This window comes from Panthera onca, chromosome D3, assembly GCF_046562875.1.
Source record: "Panthera onca isolate mPanOnc1 chromosome D3, mPanOnc1 haplotype 2, whole genome shotgun sequence".
Classification (NCBI taxonomy): Eukaryota; Metazoa; Chordata; class Mammalia; order Carnivora; family Felidae; genus Panthera; species Panthera onca.
In genome coordinates, this window is record NC_138350.1 from 79809511 (window position 1) to 79835195 (window position 25685).

At 42.4% G+C, this 25685-nt stretch overlaps 1 long non-coding RNA gene across 1 annotated transcript in view; it reads right to left on the reverse strand.

Moving 5' to 3' along the window:
* Nucleotides 1-12175: 12175 nt before the first annotated feature.
* The window catches only part of LOC132666076 (uncharacterized), a 45105-nt gene continuing 31595 nt past the window's right edge, over nucleotides 12176-25685 (reverse strand). Inside the window, exons 3-4 of the long non-coding RNA XR_009604465.2 lie at nucleotides 17926-18021; nucleotides 12176-12874 (exon numbers count right to left, since the gene is read on the reverse strand). This is a non-coding gene — a long non-coding RNA (uncharacterized LOC132666076). The remainder of the gene's footprint in view (nucleotides 12875-17925; nucleotides 18022-25685) is intronic.

A 25685-nucleotide genomic window follows, 5' to 3' on the forward strand; every position in this document is an offset into this window, starting at 1 on the left:
GACAACTCTCGTCTAGAGCCTGCTTCAGATTCTGTTTCTCTCTTCTGCCCTTCCCCGACTCATGCTTTGTCTCTCTCTCTCAAAAATAAATAAACATTAAAAAAAAAAAAAAAATAGAGGTGCCTGGGTAGCACAGAGCTGGCTTTGGATCTGTCCCCTTCTCTCTCTCTGCCCTTCCTCTGCTCATTCTGTCTCTCTCTCAAAAATAAATAAACTTTAAAAACAGAGATACTTCTTAAATGTTAAAGTAGACTAAAAAGTCAAAGGATGAAAAAATCACAAACCAAGAAAAATAACTGACCAAAAGAGAAATCAAGTAGTAATATTAACATCAGACTAAGTAAACTTTAATATGAAAAGCATTACTGGAGAAAAAGTTCATAACATAACGAATGATAAAAGTCCAATTTAACATTTACAAATTTGAATGCAACTAATAACAAAACCTCAAATATGTATAAAACAAAAATTGATAGCTCCATGAGAGACATTACCAAACTCACCATCTCACTTAGAAATTTTAACACCTATTTGGTAAGTATTTCAAAGCGCTGACATATAGGCGATAATCTTAAATACAAATTAGAAATAAAAAATATAACTAAAAAAGCCCCATGGGTTTGGAAGCATGCATAAAACGTTTAAAATCTGTTCATGTACTGAAAATGAAATTATAATTGAAATTAGAAAATACTCAGAACTACACAGCAACTTAAAATAATGTATCAAAATGTGTCCAATGAAGCCAAAGTGGTACTTAGAGAAGAGTTTATAGCCTTTGATGTTTATATTAGAAAAGAACAAGATCTAAAACTTAATAAAGCAAAGAGCCAGCCAACTTAAGAATGAGGAACAACAACAACAAAAAAGCATAAGCCCAAAGAAAGAAGAACGATAATACAGGGAAAAACGGAAGTTAATGAAATAGAAAATATATTTTAGAGAGGATCAACAAAACCAAAAGTTGTTTTCTGGGGGAAAAATATAGCAATATTAACCAAGGGGGGAAAAGCACAAATAGTAATAGAAATTTTAAAAGGATTATAACAATAATAGGAATTTCAAAGGTGCTGCAGACATTAACCAGATACCTGGAGGATATTACAAATGATAATGAGTGGTCATGTGGCCAATTAGTCACCTTGGTAAAGTCCATTCCTCTTTTTTTTCAAGGAGATTTTCTGTGATTTTTTTTTTTAAGATCAATTTTTAAGTAATCTCCACACCCAGTGTGGAGCTTGAACTCACAACCCTGAGATGAAGTCACGTGCTCCACTGAATGAGCTAGCCAAGCACCCCAGTCCATTCCTTTCTAAATAAAATGTCTGAATTAGCTGATGTCAAATATTCTGCAAAGCAGTGCTTCTCACAAGCTAATAGGAATTTTGTTAAAATGCAGATTCTGATTCAATAGGTCTGGGAATCTGCATTTCTAGTAAACTCCCTAAGTGATGTAGATGTGCTGGTCCATATTTGAGTAGGGAGGCCTTAAGGCATTATCACCCTGTACCCTGGTCTTATGGTCTTTTTTGACAAATTCCATCCTGCATTCTGTGCTGCCGTTTTTCAACACTCACTCCCAAACTCCCAAATCCTTCCCATGCCACCCAGATACAGTAAGGCTAAGATTCATCAGCTGAAACCTTAAATAACCTTAGAGAAGCAGGGAAAAAAAAAAACAAAAAACCCATAAAGCAAGCCCATACCCTCTAATTTTACTACGAGTTGCAACTAAAAGGACAGCATTCCTAAAAGAGGACACCTGCAATTAAGCCCTCCTTTTTCTTTTGTTTTTTTGTTTTGTTCTGTTTAGATGAACCAATTTACTCTGTATTATGGGAAATGGATGAATCAAAAGTGCTATGCAGCCATAATGCGTGCCAATAATTTACTTGTAATGACTCAGGTCTGTATAATGCATTCGTTGGCAATAAGCACTGTGAAAAATTCTCTTTTAATTATGTAAGTGGAATTTCTGTTTGTCTTCGTACAATGTTTCAGAGGCTTATCTTAATTATCCCAATATCATTCGCAGTTGAATAAAGTCAGTTTGATGTGCAGTGTGGGAGGGAAAAAAAAGTCTCCTACACAATGCTTTCTAAAGCATGAACTTTAACTTGAGATTCCCTTTGTGTAAGTCAAGGAGAAATGGATGAAGTCATTTTGCTTGAGTACACACAATAAGAATTTTCTTTTACTTGCAGTTTCTAACAATAATAAGGGTTGTCATCTTTAATATTTAAGTTCAAGGCTGGAGGGGAAAAGATATTTATGTACATGTACGTGCAACCTGGCAAATATTACTCATCTGTTCCCAAATATCTGGAACCGAGCAGAAAAATAAGACAGGTTGCTCTGGCTATCCCCGAGAATGTATAAGCTTTTTAATAAAGCATGCCTTTGTCACTCGTGTGACCCTCACCCTGGGTGATCCCGTTCTTGTTGCTGCTGGTACTTTGCACAATGTCCTCATTGCAGCCATAGGCCAGGGCTGAATGGGTGGGAGAAGATATTTGATAGAGGTCAGGACTATTTCTGGAGTGTTAACAAGTAACAGGCTTGCAGGAGGGTCCAGTATTCGTGCCATCTTCGGCCCTGTTCTAATTAGCTGTGCCTCAAAACAAAACTCGCTCTAGACCCAAGTAGGCCATTTACAAATTTCAAGCACCCAAGGTAAACAAGTTATACATGATTCTAAGACACCAAAACTAGATAATCTGAGTGAAAGACCCAGGGCCTAGTCCACAAAGCCCCTAGCCACTGAGAGTACAATTTTGTGGTGACCTCTTCCTTGGTCATGGAACCCTAGCAGAGACATTTGTGATGAAGGCCTGGTTGGATACAAAGTAAGTGGGGAACTGCCTTCCATGTAAACAGACAAAACATTTCTCAAGGCTGTGTTTTCAAAAACCTAGTACAGTTTTTAGGCTTCTCAATAAGCTTTCCCAAGGAAGTTAATCTCATATCTAGTAACAGAGACTTTTTACATATCAGGTTTAAGAATTGTAACCCAAGGGTGCTTGGGTGGCTCAGTTAAGCATCCAACTCTTGATTTCAGCTCAGGTCGTGATCTCATGGTTTATGAGTTTGAGCCCCATGTTGGGCTCTGCACTGACAGTGGGGAGACTGCTTGGGATTCTCTCTCCTTCTATTTCTGCCCCTCCTCTGCTCTCTCAAAATAAATAAACACTTAAAAAAAAAAAGAATTGTAACCTAGAAAAATGGTCATGCAAAGGTCTTCCCTAGTGAGAGTCTCCTGACTATCCATGAGGTAGGATTGCTCCCACCCTTGTACAGGTGAGCACCTTGAACCCAGACCCAGGATTGGGTCAGCCCTTCCATTCATCCTGAGTTTTTCAGATTCCAGAACTCATGAACTGTCTGCTGCACTATGTTGCCCATCTTGCAGTATGTAACACAGGAACTCAGAGATGGATCTGTCCCTTACAAGTGCCAGGAAACTGGATGAAAGTCACAAAATCACACTTTCTCATCACACCTAGGGAATAAATCTGTTCTTCCCCAGAGGTACGGTCTTTATGTGTTAAGTAATCTAGTCACTGAAGCCTTTTATTTTATTTTTATTTTTTATTTTTTAAAATTTACATCCTAATTAGTTAGCATCTAGTGCAACAATGATCTCAGGAGTAGATTCCTTAGTGCCCCTTCCCCATTTAGCCCATCCCCCCTCCTGCAACCCCTCCGGTAACCCTCGGTTTGTTCTCCATATTTATGAGTCTCTTCTGTTTTGTCCCCCTCCCTGTTTTTATATTCTTTTTGTTTCCCTGCCCTTATGTTCATCTGTTTTGTCTCTTAAAGTCATCCTATGTGTGAAGTCATATGATTTTTCTCTTTCTCTGACTAATTTCACTTAGCATAATACCCTCCAGTTCCATCCACGTAGTTGCAAATGGCAAGATTTCATTCTTTTTGATTGCTGAGTAATACTCCATTGTGTGTATGGATATATATATCCATATATATATGATATATATATGGATATATATATGATATATATATACACACCACATCTTCTTTATCCATTCATTCCATCGATGGATGTTTGGGCTCTTTCCATACTTTGGCTATTGTTGATAGTGCTGCTATAAACATGGGGGTGCATGCACCCCTTCGAAACAGTACACCTGTATCCCGTGGATAAATGCCTAGTAGTGCAATTGCTGGGTCATAGGGTAGTTCTATTTTTAGTTTTTTGAGGAGCCTCCATACTGTTTTCCAGAGTGGCTGCACCAGCTTGCATTCCCACACTGAAGCCTTTTAAACATAATCATTTGTTACTCTTTTCAAGGTACCTGAGAGGGGAGAACCCATCTCTCTCGTTCACAGACAAATCCTGTGACCAGACAGTTACTGGCACATAGTTTGTGCTAAGCAAATATCTGTGATTGATTCATTGTTTTACAACCACCTGTTGAAAGAAATCATTATTGTGTGAATAAACGAGAGTCTGTGGAAGAACAGAAAGGTCCCCTCTGAGGTCATCCAAAAGATCTGAATTATGACATAAGCCTAGTCTAGGACTGCCCATTGTGGGAGAAAAGGGATAGCCTAGTTAATATGGTTGGTAAGTTTTTGGGTAAGAGATTGTTTACTAGTGTATTAAATTAGAAAACAAAACTATGAAACTATGTATCAGAGCCAATTGTTCAGTATTTTTTTACCTCTTTCTAGAAGCCTTCCCTGAATAACCATACATGTTATTGGTCAGTCCTTCACTTTCCTTGCCTATTTAATTATTTATTCTCACCCTATCTATCTCTCAGTTATTTATTCACAAAACATTTACGGGGCACCTGGATGGCTCAGTCAATTAAGCAGCCGACTTTGGCTCAGGTCATGATCTCATGGTTTGTGGGTTCAAGTCCCAAGTCAGTCTCTGTGCTGACAGCACAGAACCTGCTTGGAATTCTCTTTCTCCCTCTCTCTCTGCCCCTCCCCCACTTGCGCGCGCGCGCTCTCTCTCTCTCTCTCTTTCTCAAAAATAAACATTAAGGGGCGCCTGGGTGGCGCAGTCGGTTGAGCGTCCGACTTCAGCCGGGTCACGATCTTGCGGTCCGTGAGTTCGAGCCCCGCGTCAGGCTCTGGGCTGACGGCTCGGAGCCTGGAGCCTGTTTCCGATTCTGTGTCTCCCTCTCTCTGCCCCTCCCCCGTTCATGCTCTGTCTCTCTCTGTACCAAAAATAAATTAAAAAAAAGTTGAAAAAAAAAATAAATAAATAAACATTAAGAAAACAACAACAACAACAAAAAACTCATTTATTGAACAATTTCTAGAGACCAGGCATTTTAGTTATGAAGGGGAATTTAACAAAATCCCTGGGCCCAAAGACTACATAATAGGCACACAGACAAGTAAACCAGGTCATGCAACAGACTTCTGGTTAAGGTGGTAGAATGACTACATGTGAAATCTTCCCCTTTTTGTGTGAAAAAACATATTGTAGTGCATGCATTTAATGTAACACAGGCATTGTAATTCATGGCCGTTTTATTCGTTTCCTAGGGATGACACAACAAAGTACCACAAACTAGTGGGCTTAAACAACAGAAATTTACTCTCTCACAGTCCTTGTGGCTAGAAGTTCAGGATCAAGGTGTCTGCAGGGTTAGTTTCTTGTGAGGAACTATCACCAAATCCTAGTGCTTCCAATCAGCCTTTTAGGGCTTTGAATACTGAACAACCAAGGATCCTCAAACACACGAGGAGAACCTCTAATGTGAAGAAGGCTGAAGTAAACAACTGCAAAAATGAAACCAGAGGAAATGGAACTAATCAGGGAAGAGGGAACATTGACAAATAGCCCCAAATAATATTTTTAGAAGAAAACACTACAGCTTTGAAGCAAGGGTAAAGCACTATACAATGGTAACAATTAGGGGTTAAGAATAAGCTCTTGGAGGGGTGCTTGAGTGGCTCAGTCAGTTAAGTGCCTGACTTTGGCTCAGATCACGATCTCACAGTTTGTGAGTTCAAGCCCTGCGTCAGGCTCTGTGCTGACAGTACAGAACCTGCTTTGGATCCTCTCTCTCTCAAAAATAAATAAAATTAAAAAAAAAATCTTTAAAGAATAACCCTTGGAGATTTAAAACACAGACCACAGCCAAAATGAGAATGTTTAACACAGGTCTTGGTAGGTAATGTTGAATAAATTAATACAAATGCTAAACAGATGGAAAATATGAGAGAAAAGATAGGAAGCAGAGAAGGTTATTCCAGAAGGTCTAACAACAGACTAAGAGGAGTTTCAGAATGAGAGAACAGAGAAAATGGACAGGAAAATAATTATTGAGCATTTTCTAGGACTGGGACACAGATTGAAAGAGCTGATCGAGCAACCAGCACAACAAAGGGAAAAGATCCACACCAAAGGCATGTTGCTATTGACAACAGAGATAAAGGAATGTTCCCAAAAATTCTCCAAGGAGAAAAAAAAATAGCTTGGCATCAGGCGTCTCAACATTGGGTGCAGAAGATGGGGATGAGGGGTGGGGGTGAGTCATGCCTTCTAAATCCTGGGAGAAATGGATTCGATCTAGGAGTTAGTTCTCCACTAACCTCACTCAGATGTGAGACAAGACAGATTTCCAGACATGCGACGGGACTCAGCATCTCCCCCCCCCCCCCATTTCTTCTGTCTTAGGAAGTGAGTGGGCTTTATGCTCTGGAAAGATGAAGGAGTAAACCAAGAAAGACAAAGAAGGGGACCCAGGAAGGAGTGGATATAACCCCGGAGATGGGTGAGGAGGAATTTCTAACAGACAGAAGAGCAGCATGGCCAATCTGGAACAGGCAGATAGAGAATTTGGGGAGAGAAGACTGAGAAAGGGGGCTCCCCAGGATACCTGGGGCGGTCGGTCACTAGGGCAAGATAAAAGACAGACGGGTGACCGAATTGATGGAGTGTTTGAACCAAAATGAGTAATACCCACATAGTCATGATCCTGTGACTTAATTTAACATAGTGATCCATCATAACAGACACCAGATATCATCTAAGATGCATACATCGAGAACAAGCCGTGTATGCATATTACACAGTATTGTGAAGGCAGTTGCCAGAAGCAACAGCTCCAAGAGTTCAAAGTGGCTGCCTCCGGGTGTCAGAACTCGAGTGTGCGAGAAGGGGCGAGAAGGGGTTAAGGATTGCTGTGATTTATTACCAGCCTTTGGGAAATTTTAATTTTTAACTCTACGTATGTATGAACTTTGATCACAAACTTTAAACTAAAGGAGAACAAGCACAGGGTGGTAAGTGCTACGAGGCAGAGTGGAGAGGAACTGCAGAGCCTTGAGGGGTCGTCGGCGGGAAAACTTTCCTAGAAGTTGGGCACAATTGTGTGATCCCAGAATTGAATGCCTGTTTCATTCACTCATTTATCCACCGTTCTCCAGGCACTGTTCTAAGCTCTGCGTCTGTATCAGTGAATAAGAGACCTAGATGTGGCGCACTTGGGTGCCTCTGTCGGTTGACGGTCTGACTTTGGTTCAGGTCATGACCTCATGTTTCGGGAGTTCAAGCCCCACGTGGGGGTCACTGCTGTCAACGCAAAGCCTGCTTTGGATCCTCTGTCCCTCTCTGTCTGCCCATCCCTGGCTTGCACTCTCTCTCTCAAAAATAAGTGAACATTAAAAGAGAGAGGTGGGGAGCACCTGGGTGGCTCAATCGGTTAAGCATCCAACTTCGACTTCGCCTCAGGTCCTGATCTCACAGTTCATGAGTTCGAGCCCCACATTGGGCTCTGTGCTGACAGCTCAGAGCCTGGAGCCTGCTTAGGATTCTGTCTGTCTGTCTCTCTCTCTCTCTCTCTGCCCCTGCCCTGCTTGCACTCTGTCTCTCTCTAAAATAAACAAACATTAAAAACATTAAAAAAAAAAAGGGAGACCTAGATGCTGCATGCTGTTTTCCCCAGCTGCCCATGAACATGCTCACGGGTTCTCTTATATCCACACATAGCACTTTGAATAATGGTGTGCTGACATGACCAGTAAATAAATCCTGGTCACATGAGTGAGTGAATGAATGAAGGAATGAATGATCTAACCCGTACAATCCACAGCCATGTGAACAGGCAATGACCTGTGAGGACAAAGAACATTTTCTGAATGTCAAGTGTAAAGAAATTTCTCCTCTAATCAAACGGCAACAAGTTTAGAGAAAATTTAGAAATCCAACATCCCACACAGAGAGTTCCCAGATCTCTCCTTAGTTCAGTAACTTTAGATGTCACTTCATCTCTCAATACTGCACAAGACTTATGCATAAAATGGGAATAACAGTAATACCTCATAGCACCTTTAGTTGTTACAGGAACCAATTGAGATGGTGCTTTGAAAACTGTGGAGCCCTATAAACATTTGAATTCTTTCATCCTTGGGATTTGATTTTGCCTGTCACTTTTAGAATGATGGCAGCTTAGGACCTTGGATTTCATGGAATCTATTCTCTCATTTGATAAAAGAGGAAACTAAGGTTCAGAGGGGGGTGGGCTACCCAAGACCATACAACCGGGTTGTGCAATGTTTAAGCTGGAAGTCACGGCTGCTTCTTCAGTGTTCCTTTATGTTCAATCCGCTTTGTAGATTTCAATTCAGAGTCTTTCGGAAGTTCCGTACTTGAAAAGTAAAATGTGGTTGGGGCACCTGGGCGGCTCAGTCGGCTAAGCGTCTGACTCTTGGTTTCGGCTCAGGTCACGATCTCACAGTTCGAGGGATCCAAGCCCCGTGCTGGGCTCTGCGCTAACAGCTGGGAGCCTGCTTGGGATCCTCTCTCTCCCTCTCTCTCTGCCCCTCCCCTGTTTGCTCTCTAGCTCTCAAAACAAATAAATTTTTTAAAAATTTGAAAAGTAAAATATGGTCATTTAAAAGTGAAAAAAGAACTAGTAAAGGATGAAAAAATTCAAAATGCTGCATATCAGAAAGTCCAAAGGCCCAAATGAGCAAGTTCAGCTCTTGAGTCTGATGGAATCTTCTTATTCCAAGTGATGTGGGCTATTGATATACCGGTAGGATCTGTAAGGAGGGTCCTCACCAGGTGAAGCCCAGTGACACCCCCTGGTGACATCATCAGGGACTTTAACCTGTGAGACTGTCCACAAAGACTTTACAGTAGTTGAACAGAGAAAAGGGGAGGCAATCAGTGAGTGATTCTGTGGCCCCCCAGGAAGATGGTTTGTCATAATGAAAGCTGAACGAGGAAACAAGCCACTGCCATGGCCATCGGTGCCACATTCCCAAGGAGAGCAGCCATTTTGCTTTTGCAGGCAATTATCTACAGCTGTGTTAACTAAAATTTTAATTTTGTTGGTTTTGTGGTTTATTTTTGATTTGTACATTTGTTTCTATGAATCAATGTCTAGGAGCCATGGAGTTACAATGGCGTTTTATACTTGAACGGAACATTACTATAGAAACAACTTAACCCAACAATAGGGATCCACGTGCTATTACCCTTCAAGAGGGGTCCAAATGTTGCTCAAGCTTAAAAACACTTGGCAGGTAAGGGTACATTGGTCCCATGTGGCCCCCAGAGGCAGGCTGCTTATTAACAGAAGCTCAGGGGCAGGAGAGAGAAAAGCTGTCCTGTCTTATATCAAGAAATCTGGGTCTCCTGGAGCCGTGGATTTCAAAACTTTCCCTAGTAAGCTTATATAAGTATTAAAATCAAACATTCCTCTCACACATTTTTTAGTTGACATTTAAAATTTTCTCTTTTAAAAAATTATTTGAGGGGTACCTGGGTGGCTCAGTCGTTAAGCACCTGACTTCAGTTCAGGTCATGATCTCACAGTTCATGAGTTCGAGCCCCACATTGGATGAGATAGAGCCCCGCATCTCTCTCTCTTTCTGTCTCTCTCTGCCCCTCACTCACTTGTGCCTTCTCTCAAAAAAAATTACTTGAAAGAGAGAGTGAGTGAGTACATGCATGCACGCATGCCAGGTGGGGTGGGAAGAGGGAGAGAGAGAGAATCGTAAGCAATCTCCATGCCCAGTGCAGAGCCCTACGTGGGGCTCAATCCCACTACCCTGGGATCATGACCTGAGCTGAAATCAAGATTCAGAGGTTCAACTAACTGAGCCACCCAGACAATTCACCAGAAGTTACAATAGTCACAAAAGATAGGCTCCCAGTGTGTTGTAAACACGGGCATTTGAAAAACAAACGGTTACAGAACTCTTTTCAATACACATAACAAAGTCTAAGTATCAGAAGAGTGGAAAGCCTCCATGGTTCATTTAAAAAGGATGAGAACCACTCTTGTTTACCTCTTGGAACATCTGTATCACTCCTCTTTCTCCTTGAACCCACATTTTCATTCCACTTCTCCCACACAATTTTGCCTCCATGTAATGTGTGCATGCTTCAAGGTGGTAACTGATGATCCTATTATGTTTCTCTGACACAGGTGTATGCATATAAATTGGAATTTTGGACTCTTTAAATGTCTAGTGACAGTAAGTTCCTAAGTGTTCCTTTCTGTCTGGGTTGAATTATTGCTACAAGTGTCGTTAGTTCACAGCTGAGCAAAACAACATAAATATATTTCAAATGTTGATATGTAATCATTACATATAAACGTAGAATGTCACTGAAAATGTCCCTCTTAAAGAGTTGGATTCAGCCACAGGTGACCATGACCCATTACTGCAGTAAGCCAGCAGGCAGCTTCCATTCCCTTCCTGGTTTTCGTTATTACGTAGGTAAGTTCTACAGCTCGCAGTTCTGATAAATAAGTAACAAGAATTTTGTTATGGCAACGGCACACTCCATTCTTTGAACTCCTTCCAAGGGAGAGTTCAAAAATCACATACTAATCCATCTTCAAAAATTACTTTTATTAATCTATCACTTGACAACTCAATTAGGTCCTCCTCCTCCAATTTTATTAAAAACCAAAAAAAAAAAAAAGGAAAAGAAACCATCTGATTTACAAAAAAAAAAAAAAAAATTGTTATTCAGTTATTGGAGTCATTTCTGGGAAAATATAACCAAACAGGTTCTACTAAGACTTAGTAAATGATGATTAATTATACTCATTATTCTTTCACTTAGGCATTTTATTTCACCCAATATTACCAACAAGATTTTTAAAAATCTACTGTTAATTTCACTATGTCTTTACCAATAGAATAGTTTTGATAGAATGCTCTTACCTCATCAAGGGCTTTAAACCTACTTATTCAGGATGTTGGAGCAACCAATTAGCTCATTTCTTTTACAAAAAAATGGTTTGTCACATAAATGAATTGACAAAGTCAGTCCTCATCATCCAATCAATCAGCCAAATTAGACTTCAGCTTTCTGCTAGAAAGAATTTGCCTCCCTTCACCCATTCAAATGAATGCGTTCAGATGCGTCTCTGGGATAACACTTCACTTCACAGAGAGCAACGGAAAGAAGGCAGAGATCCCACTGCCTATTTTCCTCCTTGCTCGCGTTCCCTCCAAAGGCAAGCGCTATGCCAATAGTTGGGGGAAAAAGACATCCTGAAAATAGTCCCAACACTTAATCTGGACTAAAACTCCCAGCTCTGCAGCTGTGGTTTCCTTTAACAGAAATACGCGTAGACAGCATGTTCATGACGCCTGATTCAACATTAATATGTCAGATTGCTTTGGCTTGGTGTAGCGCTCTAGTGTTTGCATTCCGGGGCACACATGAGAAGTGTGCTTTTCTTCCATTAGGAGGAGGAAGGGCAGTTGGAAGGGGAGACTGGCAAATGAGAACTGGTCCTTTCTCAGGCAGGTTCCCAAGGACGTTGGGGATTTGGGAATCCACTTGCGTTAACCCAACTCCGGAGTGTCTACTGCTGTGGGGGCCCAAAGACTTCCAGGGGAAGGTACCAAGAGTTGGATTAAGAAAATTCAACCCCAGGGGCACCTGGGTGGCTCAGTCTGTTAAGCATCTGACCTTGGCTCAGGTCACGATCTTGCTGTTCCTGAGTTCAAGCCCAGCGTCGGACTCTGCGCTGGCAGCTTGGAGCCTGGAGCCTGGAGCCTGTTTTGAATTCTGTGTGTCTCTCTCTCTGCCCCTCCCCCACTCATGTTCATTCTCTTTCTCTCTCTCTCTCTCTCTCTCTCTGTCTCACACACACACACACAACACACACACAAATAAACATTTAAAAAAAGAAAAAAGATAATGCACCCCCAGATCCCCAACTTCCTTGGGACTCTCCTGGTCCTGACCTACCTAACAGAGTTTCTAACACCACGCAGGAGCTTAGAAAGTGGCCCTTCTGCTGGCACATCCCGTAAAGCTTGTGGATGAGGCCCAGAGGCTCCAGATGCCCCTTGTGCCGCCCAGCCCTGCACCCTCTCCAACCCCAGGCCCAGGGCGGGGAACAATCAGGTCCACAGTGCCTTTGAAGATGCATTACAATGTACCACGAGGTGTGAGTTAGGGCCCAATGATTCAAATATGCTCTGATTCCAGGAGACAAGACTACCGAAAGAGCGCTGCAGATTTTAGTTCAGCCTACAGAAAGTCCCAAATTTTACTGATGAAGGTTCTAAATTGTGGAGAGAGACTGTTTGCTAGATTCACACATCAGCGGGTTTGAACCAGGCATGAAAACCCAGAAATCAAGAAAAGGGAACCCCAATAAAGTACCACTGGAAAGTCTTCATTCAGCCTGCCTTCAGTAGTCTTTAAAAACAAACGAGAAAGCAAACAAGCATGAAACTTATCTCTCTTGGAGCAGAGGTTACAGCACTTCTCCCAGAAAGGTTTTGAGCGAGGTTTATTTTGGATGGAGCTAAAAAGGCACAGGAATTGCCGCAGGCAGCCTTGAGCCCGGCAGTGTCGGGAGATCAGATCATCTCCCACCGGCTTCGAGGATGGGGATGTGGGAATCTGTAGGAGGCAAACAAAAAGAATGTGTCTGTCAAGTTTCCCTGTCTCAGTGCTTCTGAAATAGGTGGAAATTACAGCTCAAGTCCCTTCACCATGGGAACATCTGGAATATAAGTACTTCTGTGCCTATTAAGAGGACTATTTATAGTTTTCTACGAATGTTAGGGAAAGCAATTATGTAAAATACTACTGTATTATTAGGTATTTGAAAAATACCAGGCTTGCAATTTTAGAACTGCAAAGATCTAAAAGCAATTGAGACTTCTACGATCTGTCTACCCCGAGTCAGAAAGTACTGGCTTATTTTCCCGACGTAGCGAAATCACCAAACACCAGCTAAAGTCTCTGCTGACACGGATAAATGATGTCACCAGGCCTGCCCACCCTGCTGAAGTCATGTTGGTTCTACACTCATGCCGAGCCAGAGAGAAATATGAACCCGAGTTGCCTCTGGGATTATTTGGAAAATCCCCCTGCATACAAATGTGGCTGCTCAGACGGAGAGAAGGAGGCTGTGCACCCCAGAACGAGTCTCAGCTAAAAGGGGCTTCTGCTCTGTACAACTACGCCTGATGCTGAGACCTTCCGAGGGTTGTTGGCAACTTTCTGACTTCAGTATCTGCGCCTCTTAAGCACTGGCCGCACTGCGATTATGTAAGATCGTCATCTTGGGCTTCAAAGCATATTTTTGTGATCGTTAGAGTCTATGAGCCTGGGACAGCAATATTAAAGGCACCAACACTCGTGAAAAGCCACCAAGGTTTGGCTGCTCCATTGCTTCACTGGCTTTTGGACAAACTTTTGTTGTAGTGTCTTCTCAGGTTTCCCAAGAGTTGATGGCGAGGCAGGAGGAAAGTCAGAGGAGATGTCTGTGCCCGGGCTCTAGTGGGATGGCACTGGTTTTAGCCCTCAATGGTGCTTCATGTGCACTGAGTACTTGGAGACCCAGGGACTGACCTGCCTGCACCTCTGTCTCTTCTGGAAAATCTTTCAGGGACATGAATGATAAGCTTAGAATTATTTCATGCTATAATACCGTAGTGAGAGCTGGTTTTTAAAAATTAACTAATGACGTAGGGGCGCCTGGGTGGCTCAGTCAGTTAGGCGTCTGACTCTTGATTTTGACTCAGGTCATGACCTCACGTTTTGTGAGATCGAGCCCCAAGTCAGGCTTCATGATGATAGCGTGGGGCCTGCTTGGGATTCTCTCTCTCGCTCTCCCTCAAAAATCAAGAATTAAACCTAAAAAAATTAACTAATGAAGTAATTCTATTTAATTCTTCCTAAATGAGAACATATACGTGTGTGCATGTGTATAAATTTATATGTGTGGATGTATATACACATATATGTACGCATACACATTTATATGTTTTGCATTTGCATGATCCTAAAACTTCACCTTTCAGGGCGTTATGGGGGATGATCCAGTAGGTTGGAAAGTATATCAAATGAGAATCATGACATTCTAGACTCTAGTCTGCGCTTTGCATTCATTAGCTGCGATGCTTTTGCAAAGTTCTTGGCTTTTCTAGGCCTTAATTTTATTGGTAAAATCAATGTATGGGGATTCCTGAGATCATTCTTAATGCTGAGTCACTTATTGGTGAGATACACCACATATTTGGCTTCTCTGGGCAACATCTCTGCCAGGCAGGCGGTTCAACCCACAATACGCAGAAAGAAATAAAAAAGCCAGAAACCTCAGGAACAAAGATGGTACGCAAGTACATACATCATGGTATTATTTAAAATTATTTAAAAGAGGAAAAGGCTCACATGGTTAACCAAATGATGGACCTCTCATAAAACAGAATAATACAGGGGCGCCTGGGTGGCTCAGTCGGTTAAATGTCCGACTTCAGCTCAGGTCACGATCTCACGGTCCGTGAGTTCGAGCCCCGCATCGGACTCTGGGCTGATGGCTCAGAGCCTGGAGCCTGCTTCCGATTCTGTGTCTCCCTCTCTCTCTGCCCCTCCCCCGTTCATGCTCTGTCTCTGTCTCAAAAATAAATAAAAAAAACGTTAAAAAAAAAATTAAAAAAAAAAAAACAGAGTAATACATAATCATGAAAAGGTTCTAAAAGCATTTAATTATATGCAAAAAAGTTCATCATCTGCTATTAAGTAAAAAGCAGCAGGCTATAAATAGTACACATGGCATATTCCCATTTTTGAAAAATAAAATGTATATATAATCATATGTATGTGTTTTAACAAGAATTTTAAAAACATTAAAATGTTGACAGTGGTATTCCTGAGTTGTGAATGACCATAATAATCTCCTTGCACTTATTTGTACTTCTTGTATTTTCTATTTTTAATTTTTTTTTAAATTTTTTGCTTTTGAGAGAGAGAGAGAGGGAGAGAGAGAATCCCAAGCAGGCTCTGTGCTGTTAGCACAGAGTCTCACACAGGACTCAGACTCACGAACCGTGCGATCATGACCTGAATGGAAATCGAGAGTTGGACACTTAACCAACTGAGCCACCCAGGCGCCCCATGTACTTCCTGTATTTTCACCTAACTTCTGAAATCAGCAAAAGATCATTTTAGTTAAAAAGCCAAGCAAGTAGGGCAAAAGCATTGCTGAAATCACATTGGCAGGTCTGGAGCATTACAAACAGATCTCTAAGTCCTTGATTTCTGGGAGTTTTGAGCAGTGGGAGTGGACACACCATGTAAACATGCTTTCCAAACCACCCCAGTGAACAGATTCACCTTGGTGACTGGCTACAGGCACACAGCCCTCAGCACCACGACCCCTGGTCCAGCAGGCCCCAAAATCTGTCTTAGGAATCCCCTGGAAGGTCTTAGCATTCCGGGCATTGAGAAAAACCGGCCTGCCCATTTTTCAGAAACGATGGACCTTTTTAAAAGAAAAACTTACGCTATGATCTAGCTCTTCTTGACTTCTCAACTTACCTTTTTATATCTAAAACACGTGCATTGAGGATCTGACATTTACAGTGTGGTAATTGACTTGAAAATTGTGATCTTTTTCTAAGGAATTGCCAAACCGTCACAAGTCTTAAGGACATTTTTATTCATAACTGGCAACAGTTTTATAACCTTCCAAAAGTTTGCCCTGGAGTTTTGGTCACGTAATAACTGATGTTCAGTTATATTTCCATGTTCTATTGCATTTGACTAAGAATAGAGGATGTGGACGAAAAAAAAATCCTGGGTCACAGAGCCTCTGTATTTTATACAGAAAATTCCCACTTATAATTCCTTTTTTTTTTTTAATGTTTATTTATTTTTGAGAGAGAGAGAGAGAGAACACAAGCAGGAGAGGGGCAGAGGGAGAGGGAGACACAGAATCTGAAGCAGGCTCCAGCCTCAGAGCTGTCAGCACAGAGCCCGACGCGGGGCTCGAACCCACAAACTGAGAGATCATGATCTGAGCAGAAGTTGGACGCTTAACCAACTAAGCCACTGAGGCGCCCCCCCCAACCACCTATAATTCTATTGTTATCAATTACAAAGGCTAAAAAGGGAATATAATAATAAGTAATGATAACTAGCAACTTGTTGAGTGTTTTCTAGTTGTTAAGTCTATTATATGTTTTCTCTTTTGATGAGGTTGCTAATGCAGCCTACCCAATATAACTCACATTATACCCATTTTATAGATGAGGAAATGGAGGTTAGTGAGCTATGGAGCTGAGATCCGACAGAGTATAACTTGAGAACTTCATAACTAGTCTGTGGTCAGTGGGTTCATACTGGACATAGAGACAGAAGCTAGGGAACACACTTAGGGGCCACTTGCCAGGAGCCCTCAATATGATGCCAGAGTTCTATGTTTAGGTTTGAAGGCCTCACTGCCTAAGCTAGAATATACACGTGCATATGTGCGTGCACCTATACACCTATATGTTCATGTGTGTATGTACATTTTCCATCTGGCGAATCCAATACCTATGTGTACCCCACTCTTCCCCATAAACCCGGAAGTGATATTTCTAAATCGCTACCATCATAGGTCTATCTGGCTTCCTGGATTTCTTCTCGTCCTGGCGGATGTGTGGCTGATACCACTCCTGTTTTCTGATTTGTCTCTCCAGAGAATGTTCTTGACCAGGGGGCATCTATTTGCTTACTTGGCTGGGCCTCCCACCTCCTCTGTGGCCTCCAACAGAGTCGACCAACCACATGAGGAGGAGAACTTCATTCAGGTGCTCTGTCCACAGCCTGTCCCAGGCTTGCGCACCTCCTGAAAGGGAACAGGATGGGGAAGGGTTTCCAGGGCTACTGCTGGGCATAGGGATGATTTTGACAAATTTACAAATCAGAGTTTGATTTGGAGCTTCATCTACTGGATGTTTTGCTACTTTCTTAAACATCCCCATTATAATCAAGACCAATTTTCTTGGGTCACCTGGGTGACTCAGTCAGTTAAGCATCCAACTTCGGCTCAGGTCATGATCTCACAGTTCGTGGGTTTGAGCCCTTCATGGGACTCTGTGCTGACAGCTCAGAGCCTGGAGCCTGCTTTGGATTATGTGTGTCTCTTTCTATCCCTCCTCTACTCGTGCTTTCATTCTCTCTCTCAACATAAATAAATTTAAAAATACATTTAAAAAAAAATTTTTTTACAGACCAAGTTCCTAAAGCAACTCAGAACAATGGACAACTCTGACAAACTTATCCCTCTACTGTTGCTTAAGGAAGTGTCTCCTAGGACTTTTAACTAAAAATGTGAACATGACTGTGCCAGCCTGAGTAGTCTTCTGCACCCTTAGTCTTTGAATTACATAATGAGAAACTGCTAGAAAGAAGAAATTAAATTGAAAAGTAAAACAGTAGAGCCGTGAGAAGAGGAAAAGAGGCACAGGAGAGAGGCTGCCTAAATCCTACTGACTTAATAATGAAATGGAAAAATGTAGGTGTGAAAGAAGGATTACAAAGCTATTAGGAGCTTGGTCATCAGGGTGGCAATTGAACCACTGGCTACAGATGGAGCAGAATTGCACCACAGCAGAAGAAGGAAACCAGAAACTAGAAAATCAAGAACGAAGCTTGGAGATTGCTTATAATGCACTTACCTACACAGATGATTTAATTTCACCTTGAACCACCCAAATCCTCTCTTGCATATTAGGTTCCACTGACTGCCATTGTTTGTGGAATTCTTGTCATCTCTGTGAAAGAGGAACAAAATTACAAAGGCCAAAAGTAATTACATTTTAAATAAACTCAAACCATATTTAACTCTTATCATCCCCCCACTCCCACATTCTACTTCTTCCTTTTAACCTTTAAGGATTAGATGACCACTTGGTTCTTATTTTTGCAAATCAGAAATAGGATTTGAAACATGTAAAACATGGTCATATCCTAAATCAAACAAAAATGCAAATTAAATGTCTTAGAGAAATAGTCTTAGAGAAATACTTTAAGGAAACAGTGTCTGCTATTCAAAACCTCATAATGAAACGGAGTGCCAAGGTCCCAGGCTGGCCTTTCCAAATAAAGCCCAGCTGATGGAAGGGGGGCAAATCCTCCTGGATCCAGGGCTGAGAGAGATGGCATCCTTCATGTGGTATCTCCTCGTGTTCCAGACAATAGATAATGTCTCCTTGTGCCAGAAACGTAAGACCCAACTTTCTGCCTTCCAAACCGGGAGTCGGAACGTTCCCCATTTGGACATATAACATGAGATGGCCAGGGCAGAGAGAAGACAGGGAGGCTTCTTTATAGTAGCATCATAAGTGGGTCTCCCAGTGAGAAGATGATTCCCCAGGAAAAAGTCACCCCAAGGGTCCCCCTTAATAGTAAATTATGGCTTAGTGTATTAAACTGTACCCCAGAGGCCTAAGGGAATTATGGAAACTGCCTGATTTACTTTTACAAAGTGATTTACACCCAGGGGTGTAATCTATCTCAATAAATCTGAAGCCTCTACACAACAGTCCCCTTCTAAGGTAACAACAAAGCAAGGCGATTTCAATTATATAGTTATTTACCACCACTCTGTTCAGCTTCCCTCAGAGTCAACACCGAAGGGAGCAAACTCAAGCGTCTTTAATTTATGCTGTCACATGAAGACCATTTTCTCATGTAATAAAAGAAAATAAAGGGAAATGCAGTACAAGAAGACTCTCTCTCTCCCTCTCTTGTTTTCTCTCTCTCCCTAGGCACACCCCTGAGATGCTTTGAGATTTCTACGCTCTCAGACACTGCCAGGGGCATTTCCAAAGGACAGAAAGCTCTTGTGCCCACAGATGACGGAACAAAGGGTGTCTTAGTTTCAACATGACTGCTCATCATTTCACTTTTACCTGCCCGTCCTTGGGTTCTGCAATTTGCTTCATAATTGAAAGGTGAACTTCAAGTTCAATTAGTAGGACAATTCATTACCTTGCAACCAGAAACGGCAGCTGAAAACCGATTTTAAATAAGATCTGCCTTCTGTGATTTCATGCGGGGAGTCTTCGGTTCACAAAACTCTTTTCAAATTTAATATTTATTGGGGGTATTTCCCAAAAGGGCATTTGCTAAGTTGCTGCTGCCAGAGGTTGAAAATATCGCTCAGGTAAAAACAGCTTTATTTATACAACTAGAGACTATTTATGTCACTATTATCGATTGAATGTTCAGCCCATTTTCTTATCAGCTGAGCATCTCCCCAAAATGAAAAGCAGCAATAAGAAGCTGTGGGGACTGAAATATCCATCAAGTTTGACAGAACTAGGTCTGCATTTAGGAAAAGATGCTGGAAGTCTGGGGATTTCTCCCCAAACAGGAACCATCTCCCCTGTATAGTTGATCATCAAAAGCTCTGATCAGATTCAAAATCATAAGACACACTCACTCAGACTGATGCAGACAAATTACGTCTCTTCCTGAAAATGGTTCTGTAAGTCCAAAATTTCAACAAGGATTCTAGCCATTTCAGAGTGCATTGAAAAAAATCTCCTTTTCCTCTCCCTCCCTCCAGTTCTTAATACAAAGAGAACAGCTCGGTGCAAGCCCACAGACTATTCTGGATCTAGAAGTTACCTTGTTTCTCAGCAGGCAGGAGTGAAGTCTGTTGAACTGATTTTTTTCTTTCTTTCTTTTTCTTTCTTTCTTTCTTTCTTTCTTTCTTTCTTTCTTTCTTTCATGTTTATTTATTTTGGAGAGCGCACACGAGTGGGGAAGGGGCAGAAAGAGGGGGGGGACAATATCTGAAGCAGGCTCTGCGCTGACAACAAGAGTGCCCGACGCGGTACTCAAGCCCACGAACTGTGAGATCGTGACCTGCACCGAAATCAAGAGTCGACGCTTAACCGACTGAACCACCCAGGTGCCCCTGAATTGATTTCCAAAACAGAAGCAGCATCCAGCTCTGGGTCTCCCCGGTTGGGCTTGCCCCGGCAGCGCGTGCAGAATTCCCATCATGTGAGTGACGGGAGCCTGGGCGAGGTGGCCGGTGACCCTCTAGACCAAGGACAGAGGCCACATTTGCAACCCCACTGCCTCCTGTCCTGAGCAATCTGTCTCACTTTGCAACCTCGGCTTGAAAACTCATACCCTGTGAAGACTGGGTTTTTCGGTTTGCGAGGTGCTGCTTTTGCTTGATTTGGTTTTGGTCTTGGTAAGAGAAATTCCAGATTCTGTGAAAGATAACCAGTATGAGTTCACAGGCTTTTCAAATACCCACTTCACAGGAAAGGAGAAGCCTCGTGACTTAGGGCTGAATTTTTTAAAAGTTGTGCAGGAAGATTGCTTTGTAAGATACACTGGGCTTTCATCGCAGAGAGGCAATTAGAAAATATAGATTTGTTCATGTGTGGTTTAATTTTATGTTTTAAGAAGAAGTTGGCCACAGAGTGAACAAACTTAGCATTGGGACAGCCGAATGTTACCTGCCTTCTGATACAATGCAGAAAGTACAGCCTCCATCACTCGGACAGACATCTAGCCCAAAATGTCTCACCTGCATCTAGTCACCGGGGAAGAGCCAGACAAATCTAGGATGTGGGAGATTCTACAAGACAATTGGTGTGAATGAAAAAGAAATCAAGTAATGGGCGCCTGGGTGGCTGAGTCAGTTAAATGGCTGACTCTTGATTTCGGCTCAGGTCATGGTTTCACGGTCATGAGTTCGAAGCCCACGTTGGGCTCTGTGCTCACAGTGTGGAGCCTGCTTCGGATCCTCTGTCTCCCTCTCTCTGTCCCTCCCCTGCTCACTCTTGCTCTCTCTCAATAATTAATAAACGTTAAAAAAATTTTTTTTAATCAAGTAATGTAAAACAGACAAACAAGACAAAACCAAAAGCCAGAGGGACTATTCTAAGTTAAAATTTCTTGAGGCTGCAAGAGACATAACAACCAAAGGCAGTGATGAACCACAGCTATAGGATGAAATTTTTTTAAGTGATAAAAAATAAATTTTATAAGATTCTTGTGGTATTTGAATACAGACTGTACGCCAGATGTTACTAAATTAATGTTAGCTTTCCTCCGTGTGATAATTCTGTTGTGGTATTGGTGGATGTCCCTTGTGGTAGATGGTTGCCGAAGTATTTAGGGGTGAGTGTCACGGTGTCTGAAACTTTCAGATGGTTCTGAAAAAGCATACATATATAAAAGAAAAATAATATGCTGTCTAGTGAAGAGGTAAGACAGGCTGTAGTTTTCTTGAAGCATAGAGTATATTGTGAGGCACTCACCTGAGCTGGTTTTCACCTTTGTTCCTGGCAGCAGATATAAAGAATATTTGATGGTTCGATTCATACCTGGGAGCAAATTCAATGTTGCAGCTCTGAGGAACCAGATAAGCAACTTCAGGTGCCAGAAGTGAATTTGTCTCCCTTGGAAATGGGACTCTAACAGTGGCATTATGGACAAATCTATGTGGGGGGTCTTTTAATTTCTCGTTCTGAACTCGGTCCTGTTTCAGAGGACTAGAGGAAGACAGGTTAAGGCTTGTCAAAGTCAAGACCATGGCCTCTGGCTGCTGTGACCATTTCCATTTGAAAACTCTGAAACATCCTCTTACTGTTTTGAGGAGGGATTGGGAGCAGGAGGAAACAACTTATTTTTAGAGTGGCTTTCCATTTCTCACAGGTACCAGACAAGCTTTGGATGTCAGAGCCCAGACAGCTACTGTTCCTGCCCCTTCAGCACAGGCCACCGCGGGGGTGCTGAGCAACGCAGAGGAGAAGGGGCCGGGAATGAGACCCAGTGAGATGTTGCATTGTTGGTGGACCAGTCAGGAACAGATCCGGACCACCACCAGGTCTGGGAGAAAAGCACTGGGTTTTAGAAGGCAATCTCACAAACGTTAATATAAACTCTCTTGCAGTTTATAACACTGGACTATCACGAACAACCTAATTGGCTACATAAGCATTGGTCCAGCGGAGGACATGCACGTGACTTTGTTTAAAACAATTTAGTGGAGCCATTCTCTAAAAATAATAATAATTTGGTTGAAAATGAATAATCTATGGGGCGCCTGGGGGGGCTCAGTTGGTTGAGCATCTGACTTCGGCTCAGGTCATGATCTCCCCGTTCTTGAGTTCGAGCCCCACATCAGGCTCTGTGCTGACAACTCAGAGCCTGGAGCTGCTTTGGATTCTGTGTCTCCCTCTCTCTCTGTCTCTCTCTCAAAAATAAATAAATATTAAAAAAAAAGAGAAAAGAAAATGAATAATCTCTAATCACTGTTGGTTTTGTGTTTTTTTCTTTTGTCTTACAAATGTTGGCAAATTTTGTGCACAAAAGGGCATTTTTAAAAACTTTTATTTCTTTAAGCAATTTGGCCCATCTTTCCAGGATTTCTCCAGTCATTTTCCTCCTTTCTCCCCTCTCCTTTATTGTAATTTATTTTCAACCAGTTATTCTGGCTCTGTGTTGGTTTGTCGGGGCCAAGTTGGAAGCAACCAAAATGTCCAACAATAGGAGTTCAGTTGGAAACATCTCAAAATCTAATAAGAGTGGATTGCTTAAATAAATTACAAAAGGTGTTTCATCTTATGCACAAAAACTTTTCAAATGTGAACGGGTAACTTGTAATATTCAATTTTTCCCAATTCCAAAATTTCACGAACACATTCCTGGATAAGCAAAACAGGTTGGGGGGGGGGGGGGGAAGCATTTCAACACTGAAATGTTCCGGGTAATTTTTGTTTCTATTCTACCATATTTGGCTTAAAATTATTGTTATTTTTATAAAATCAGCTGGGGTTCGTTACATTAAAAGAGGTCCAGTCAAGCAAAAAGAAGCTAATAATGATGGCAGTATTTCTGGCCATCCAGTGGCTGCCGCTACTGGTGGGTTTCCACCAGGATGATTTTTCTGCTGAGCGGGGTCACTCTGATTTCTTCTCGTTCCTTCTCATGGAGGAGCTGCGGGCAGAGCATCCAGGCAGAAAGGTCCTGCACAAGATAGACAACAGGCTGTACTGACACATCTGGGTGTCTTTGGCTCAGAAACGAGAAGTGATGTCCTAAAGGCAGCAAAGGAGACTGTGGGGAAAAAAGCGGAGATCTGGGTTCTGAGTCTTGGGGTACAATGAGGGGTAGGGAACCAGAAGAGGGAATTTAGATCCACGTTTTGGGGAGGTGGGGGGGTGCAGGGCAGATGGGGCTCAAAAGACGGAAGAAATTATGTTAGTACTTGCATGGGAAGGACACTAATCCTTGGGTTTTCAAACTTATTTCGATTTTTGTTTTTAAAAATCTCATGAGTAAGCAGAATTAATGAAACAGGTAAGAGCCCATTCTTCTGGTTGGCAGGCCCTGAAGGATCTTGGGGACACGCATGGCCCCTGCCTATTGTGGGAACTACGGGCTTTGTTCTTTCGTTTACTAAACTGTGAAACTGAGGTGTACGGTTGGATTTAATTTTACCTAAAAGAAATAAAAGGATTTACCTGTGTCAGATCATCTCTCAGGCATTATTTAACAAAAATGTTCTATAATGTAATGGACCCTCACGTCTCTTTCTTCAGAATCCTCTAGCGGTCTCTCATCTGACTTGACTCTCATCTCCCCGTCATCCAAGCCAGCCCCTCCTCTTCCCTGAAGGGACTCATTCAATGGCATCATCACCTGCTTCAAATTCAAAGTGTTGACTTTTTCTGCCCTTTGTCCTCTGGCCCCAGGCTCCCTCACTGACGCTGTCCCGGCTCCAAATTCTCTTTCATTACACCTGAGCTTTCCAAGGGCTGAGGTGATGTTTTCTGATTCCAAACAGTATTGGGCACAAAGTAAGTGATTTATGTGTTAAATTGGCTTGGAAACAAGACTACCGGGGAGGAAGAGCAAATGGATAGGAAAGGAAGGCAAGAAAGCAGGACAGAGAAAGAGATCTGTGTGGGAGTTTGACACCTTGAGGAGCTAGTTCATGTTCATCCTCACTTTGACTTTTCTTTACCCTTATTCTCAGCAGGCAGTCAGCATGGCAGGTAAGAAAGTAGGAACTCCTTCAAGACAGCCACTTCCTGGCTACTGCTCTTCTTGAGGGCTTAGTCATAGTATCTGTGTGGAAAAGAAGAGAGAGAGCCTTGGACTGGGAAGGGCAGAGGTTGTTGGCTGCCCCAGTTGTGGTATATCAGGACTTTTTTCACTCCGATGATAGACTCCAATTTAAATAGGCTGACAGTTGAGGAGAACTTAATGGCTCATGAAATTGTGGATCTAGCTTTAGGCATGGCTGAACTCTGTTGCTCAGAAGGACTTGATGTCTTTGGGGCTCTCTCATGGCTCGGCTGCTTACTGGGCTGGCTTCATTCTCGGTCAGATTCTTTCTCTGTAGGATAACCCACTAAGTAGAGTCTACAGTGCACCAAGCTGAAGCTCAGCAGACAGAATTCCCATAGAGGAATCCCAGGGGCTGACTTTCATTGCTTAGGATTGGCTTAAATCTTGGGTCAGGAGCTAGTCAATCACTTATTAACTCCATCTATTCCAGGGGTGGGGTGGGGTGGGATGGGGTGGGAGGAGTGGTTTCCCAAAGAGAAATTAAAGTGCAGTGGCTGGAAGAAAGGGAAACATATCAAGCAGGTGAAAACATCAGATAGCCACCGCCATATTCCACAGAAGCTAACAATACCCAGGGAGCTGATAAAGCATCAGAGGGGAACAGCATCAGGGGATAGCCTATCGAAGTTCAGAGACCCCCAGCCTATTCATAGATCTCTGTGTTCCATCTGGCATAGGACCCAGACCAACTGGATACCCATATGGAAAAAAATGAACCCCAACCTCTATTATCACTCCAACTCACCTTTACGGGATTGTTCAGTCTTGATTCTTAAGGATATCATTTCCCTCTTTTTTTTTTTTTTTAATTTTTTTTTAACGTTTATTTATTTTTGAGACAGAGAGAGACAGAGCATGAACAGGGGAGGGGCAGAGAGAGAGGGAGACACAGAATCAGAAGCAGGCTCCAGGCTCTGAGCCATCAGCCCAGAGCCCGACGCGGGGCTCGAACTCACGGACCGTGAGATCGTGACCTGAGCTGAAGTCAGACGCTTAACCGACTGAGCCACCCAGGCGCCCCTCATTTCCCTCTTAATGGACAAGAGAGTAAAGGTCCCTCTTCCCACCCTGCCCTCCCCTCCTCCCATCATTTTCAACCTCCTAAGAAAAGATTCTCTTGCAACCACAGGGAGGGGGGAAATCTCAGGAAAGACTTAGAATTATCTTTTTACCAGCATGGAGGTATAATGCCTTAAAGGCAAATTGAATTTTAGTTCAAGAAAATAAAACGGGGGCTCCTGGGTGGCTCAGTCGGTTAAGCATCCGACTTCGGCTCAGGTCATGATCTCACGGTTGGTGGGTTCCAGCCCCATGTCGGGCTCTGTGCTGA